Source organism: Triticum urartu, chromosome 2A (assembly GCF_056163025.1).
Source record: "Triticum urartu cultivar PI428250 chromosome 2A, HENAU_Tu73, whole genome shotgun sequence".
NCBI classification, from domain to species: domain Eukaryota; kingdom Viridiplantae; phylum Streptophyta; class Magnoliopsida; order Poales; family Poaceae; genus Triticum; species Triticum urartu.
The window spans coordinates 380,478,581-380,485,132 of record NC_141874.1 but is presented as its reverse complement, the minus strand read 5'-3'; positions in this window follow the sequence as shown (position 1 = coordinate 380,485,132).

Genomic DNA, 6,552 nt, shown 5'->3' with positions numbered 1-6,552 from the left:
ATGGTGGCTATCTTATTCGCAAAAGAGAGCGAGAAGAGGAGGCAAAGCACGAGCGAGAAACTAGAGAGCAACCTGCGCAAACATTACTCCAACACCGTGTCCACTTCCCGGACTCCGCCGAGAAGAGGCCATCACGGTAACACACTCAGTTGATTCATTTTAATTAATTAAGGTTCAAGTTATCTACAACCGAACATTAACAAATTCCCATCTGCCCATAACTGCGGGCACGGCTTTCGAATGTTCAATCCCTGCAGGGGAGTCCCAACTTAGCCCATGACAAGCTCTCACGGTCAACGAAGGAATAGATCTCCTCCCAAGACATTCTGGTCAGACTCGGTATCTCGGTAACTCAAGACACTTCGACAGGTTAAAACAAGACCAGCAACACCGCCCGAATGTGCCGACAAATTCCGATAAGAGCTACACATATCTCTTTCTCAGGGCACACTCAGATTGTCCTAGGTACGGGTAGGCCAGCCCAGAGTTGCCCCTGGTGGCCACCGGTAGCTGACAGGTGAACCAACACTCAGAGGAGCACTGGGCCGGGGGGGGGGGTAAAATAAGATGACCCTTGAGTCTACAGAACCCAAGGGAAAGAAAAGGCTAGGTGGCAAATGGTAAAACCAATGTTGGGCATTGCTGGAAAAGCTTTAATCAAGGCGAAATATCAAGGGGCTCCCATTATAACCCAACCGCGTAAGGAACGCAAAATCCGGGAACATAACACCGATATGACGGAAACTAGGGCGGCAAGAGTGGAACAAAACACTAGGCGAGAGGCCGAGCCTTCCACCCTTCACCAAGTATATAGATGCATTAAGATAACATAGCAATATAATGATATCCCGACAAATAAATAAATGTTCCAACAAGGAACGGCCTCCAATCTTCACCTGCAACTAGCAACGCTATAAGAGGGGCTGAGCAAAGCGGTAACATAGCCAATCAACGGCTTGCTAGGACAAAGGTGGGTTAGAGGTTTGACATGGCAATTTGGGAGGCTGACAAGAAAAATGTAGGCATCGTAGCATTGGCATAGCAAAAGAGCGAGCAAACTAGCATAGCAAAGATAGTAGTGATTTCGAGGGTATGATCATCTTGCCTGCACAGTTGTCAGAGTTGACTGGATCCTCACAAGCAAACTCAACGGGATCCTCGGTAGCGAACTCGTCTCCCAGCTCTACCCAAACAAGACAAACAAGCAACAAGGACACAATCAACCACGTGCAAGGATCAAGAAATATGATGAAATGATGATATGCTATGCGGGATGCGATGCGGGATGCAAAATGCAAGATATGACAGGAAATGCATGGACCTGGCCTCAACTTGGAAATCCAAGGGTGCCACTGGAATGATGAGATGAAATCTCTTGAAAACGATATAAAGAACGCCGGATTCGGAGTTACGGTTTGGAAATGGCAAGCGATTCAAAATTGACACCGGTCTGCAATTTACAGCAAGTAGGCATCTAAATGCAATGAGATGAACATACTACAGCCACCAAACATGATAACAAAATACATGGCAGGGATGCACACAAGATGCTTAACAAAAGACTAGCACTGAGCTACGGCCAAATCATCCATTATGAGGTTCAAACAAGCATGGCAAAAACGCAAATGCAAAACAGATCTGACTTAGTGAAATTAACACTTGTCTGAAATTTCAGATCACGAAGCCCTCTTCGGAGCAGCAAAACAACATGATACATGACCTGATTATGACAAGGAAGAACATGGCATGGAGCTACTCAACAAGCTTAACAAAATATCCAAAGTGACCTGGGGCCAAAAGGGTTCACAAAATATACTAACAGGCACACGAACATAGCAAAAACATAATCAGTTTTCAGACTTAGTGAAAACTGAGACATGCTGAAATATAACTCACGAAGGCATGTAAACGAGCTCGATGCACTCACCACGATGCAAGTCATGGCAAGGCAAGAATACATCCATTAAGAAGGCACAAAATACAAGCTAGACATGGCAAGAAAAATGGCATAGCATGCACGGATCAACTACAATAACATCGGCAAAATCGCAAACGAGTTGACGATCTGCCCAGATTCACAACGAAGTAAAAGTAGAGCTCGATTGACTCAAGCTAGGGTGCTCCATAATTGCAAACAAAGACATGAATGGATAGAGCATAACAATATTAACAAAACTCCTTTACTGATCATCCTCAAAAGAGGCACGGATCACTAGGAAACAACATGAACATATGGCATCATGAACTAAATAATCCCAGACTTAGTGAAAAGTACTAAGTCCCTGAAAACAGATTTACCGGGTGCCTCACTTTGCAAGCTTGCACAAGTCACCACACACATCCTAAAAATGCATGGGTTGCACCTCTGGAAAGAAGACAAAATCCTTAACAAAACATATGAAGGACTCACAGGCATAGCATGCACACAATACTCATGGCAAAAATGACAAAAGTCTAAGATGAACTAGCAGATCTGACAATTAACTCATGAAGCCTCCTTATAACAGCATTTAGGGCATCAAGATGCACTCAAATGAAAATGATGCAATGGAAAGAAATGATGTACTCATCGAGGCGAACATTTTGATATACTATATGTCCAAAACGGAGCTACGGATGCAAAGTTACAGCAGGTCAAAGATCGCATAAAAATTAGGGTTCGGAGGGAAAAGGTCAACCCAGGGATCCAGATCTGGCACTGTAGCGCATTATTCACCCGAGCGTGTTTTTCGAGGATGGCCGGCCGGAAATGGTGGTGGTGGCCGGAGATGGAGGGGGGTTTCGCCGGATCCGGGCGGGGCACGCCGGCCGGAGTAGAGGAGGATGCCGGGGTGGCGTAGACGGCGGCGGTAGGCGGCGGCTCCCGCGGTGCGGCTCACGGCGGCGAGGTCCGGCCGGCTCCGGGCGGCCGGAGATGGCGGGGCGGCGGCGCCGGCCACCGGGCGTGAGGACGAGGGGCGGCGGAGGCGCGGGTGCCGGGCGGCGGTGGCTCGGGCTCGCGGGGGCCCGGTTTGGGCCTCCCGGGCCGCGGCGGCGGTGAGGTGGCGGCCGGCGGACGTTGTCCGGCGCGGGTCGGACACGTCCGGCGTGCGAGATCTGTTTTTTTATAGGGTTTCGTGGGGGAGGAGATCCGAAAACGGAGGGGGTGTATTTATAGGCATAGGGGGAACTAGGAGAGTCCAAATGAGGTGCGGTTTTCGGCCACGCGATCGTGATCGAACGCTTTAGGACATGGAGCAGAGTTTGGTGGGTTTTGGGCCAAATTTGAGGGGTGTTGGGCTGCAACACACACGAGGCCTTTTTGGTCCCTCGGTTAACCGTTGGAGTATCAAACGAAGTCCAAATGATACGAAACTTGACAGGCGGTCTACCGGTAGTAAACCAAGGCCGCTTGGCAAGTCTCGGTCCAATCCGGAAATGTTTAATCCCCACACACGACAGAAAGCTAGAAATGACCACCGAGACGTAGGGCTGCTACTTCCTCCGAGAAGGGCCTGAACTCGTAAAACTCGTGCGTAGAACTCCTCCATAGCTAGGATCTTACCTCCTCATACTTACCCCCCATTCTACTGTCAGTCTTAGATCCACGACAGGCCCCTCGAGCATCGTCTCGCCTTGATTTCACTTCCCAAAATTCACATATATTCCAAAAAAATCTCTGTCAGTTTTTATCCCGTTTGGACTCCGTTTGATATGGATTTTTTGCAAAACAAAAAACATGCAACAAACAAGAACTGGCATTAGGCACCGGATCAATATGTTAGTCCCAGAAATAGTATAAAAAGTTGCCAAAAGTATATGAAAGTTGTATAATATTGGCATGGAACAATCAAAAATTATAGACATGACGGAGACGTATCAGGGGCCATTTCCGCCGAAGAAGAGATTGGCCCACCCCCTCGGCGGCGGCGTGAGGCAGGGGGTGAAGGGCTTGGAGAAGCCGTTGGTGACTGATGATGATGGCCCCGCCCAGCTACTCCCTCAGCTCGTCACGACGCTCGAGGACGTCATCAACGGGATCGCCCCATGGTGGAGGGGGAAGCCCGCGCGCTCTCCTCATCAGCCCTAACGCACGTCTTCGACCACCTTCATCTTCGCGACCCCAGCGTCGACCTCGACGCCCTGCTCGAGCCCGTGGACGAGGAGCGCTGCGAGGCTGCTGTCGAAGCCGTGAAGGACCGGGTGGAGGCCCTGTTGGAGAAATTCCTCGCCATCGACCCCGCGCCTCCGGCTGATGGTGCCACCGACCCTGCGACCACGGCCGACAGCACGGGTGACGGCGACACTGCTGACGGGGAGGCGCTCCCTGACGACAGCGCCCCAGGCTGAAGAGGAGGCTTGCCGGTGGACGGTGGTGCTCCTTCCCATTTTTACTTTCCTGCAAACTTTCCTGCGATATGCAATGTGCCTCGTGGAGGCGTGAAAACTTGTGTTTGGTATTGGAAGAACAATATGTCTTGTAATAATTTGTTAGGATTCCGCTATCTCCTTCTCGTTTGCTTGATGTTCTATGTCGGCAGGGCCCGGCCCCGCGCATGCCTCAGTCACCATTGGGTCGTCCGAATCACCAGGACGAGACCAAGGGGTGAGGGGCTACGTGACCAGTTAGGTTCCTGAGTCGCGATGCTCAGGAGTCCCCCTTGATGCGCAAACAACCTTCGAAAAGAAGATGCGAAAGTAGGTCTTAGTGTTCTGCGTCAGCGGGGCCCAACCCCGCGCGTGCCTCAGCCGCCGTTGGGTCACTGCCATAAACTTGGCCAGGGCTGGGTACCCAAGGATGGCGTTGTACGACAGGCGAATGTGTGCGATGTTGAAGTCGATGAGCTCGGTGCGGTAGTTGTCGTGCCTGCTTAAGGTGACAGAAAGGTGGACCTACGCGATCGGGGTGGTGGAGCCGTCGGTCACTCCTAAGAAGGGATTGGTAGGCTGTAGCTGATCGTATGGCACTTGGAGGCGGTCGAACGTCTCGACGGACAGGACATTGAGCCCCGCGCCGCCGTCGATGAGGGTCTTGGTGACTTGGACATTGCTGATGATGGGCGAGCAGAGCATCGGGAGGGCGTCGGCAGTTCCCGCGCACTTGAGTTGGTCGGAGGAGCTGAAGGTAATGGTGCACTTGGACCACCTGAGCGGGCACGCGGCCTCGAGCCTGGGGAGGGCCGCGTTCACCTCATGAGCAAACTGCTTGAAGATACGCTGAGAGGCTGGGGCCTGAGTGCCACCCAAGATGCAAGCGATGGCGCGAGGCTCCTGGAAGCCCCCAGCCCCCTCGTCCTGATGATGGTCGTTGTTCCTTCTTGGTGGTGGTGGCAGCGGAGGGAGGCCAACGTTGCCCTGAGGGCGGTCCTCATGAGGCTGGTCTTTCCAGGCGCCCTCGCGAGGTTGGTCCTGTCAGTGGTCCTCACGAGGCCGGACGCACCACTCTTGGCGGGGGCCACGGTCGTCCCAGCGTCCTCCTCATCGGCCGTAGCCTCGGTCGTTGCGCTCGGAGCGTCGGCCGAAGCGCCTATCGCGCATAGCCCTGAGCTCTTGACAATCGTTGGTGTTGTGGTTGTGCATGTTGTGGAAGGCGCGGAACGGGCGGTTGACCTTGGATGACTCGGGATGGTCACAGCTGCGCTTCATCTCTGGCTCCGCCGCGAGCACAGCAACCCCCTTGCGCTTCACGTCCTTGGTCTTGGCCATCTTGTCTTCTGGGTCGGCTGCTGGAAGCTCTAGGAGGGAGAGGCATCCCTCCTCAGCACTTGCGCACTTGGTCGCCATGTTAAATATCTCTAGAGTTGTGCACAGGTCTTCGTGTATCGCGAGCTCCTCCTTCATCTTGACATCGCGGACGCCAGAATGCTGAGATGATGGCCTCGTCTGTAACCTTGGGAATCTTGAGGCGAACGCTGTTGAAACGCTGGATGTACTTCTGCAGGGTCTTCCCTAGCTGCTTCTTGATGCGCCCCAGGTCACCAGCGGCAGGTGGGCGGTCGCGAGTGCCTTGGAAGTTGGCGATGAAGCGCTCGTGCATCTCGCCCCAGGATGAGATTGATCCCACAGGCAGGTTTAGGAGCCACGAGCGCGCGCCGTCCTCGAGAGTCATGGGAAACCAGTTCGCTATGACCTTTTCGTCGCCGTTGGCCACCTCGATGCTTAGCTCGTAGAGCTGCATGACCTCAGCAGGGTCGGGGGTGCCGTCGTAGAGCGGAGGCAGGTCGGGCTTGAACTTGCCGGGCCAGACGACGCTGCGCAGCTCGGGGGTGAGGGCGCGGCAACCCGTCGTGGTCACTGAAGCCCGCCATGGAGGCGGAGCCCAGTCTTGGTACCCATGCGCCACCGCCGCAGGCGGCGCGCGATCCTGACGTGGTGGTGCAGGGAGCGCAGGAGCGTCTTCTTGCAGCCGAGGGATCTCTTGGCAGCTTCCCTCTTCGTGCGCGGCACCCTGCATGGCGGGTCGTGCCGCGGGGCCGCGCGTCTCGGGGCAAGGGCGGCATCTTGATGTGGAGGTGGTGGAGGCGCTCCATGGGATACATCGCCCGCAGCAGGAGGTGGGCGAGGCAGCGAGGG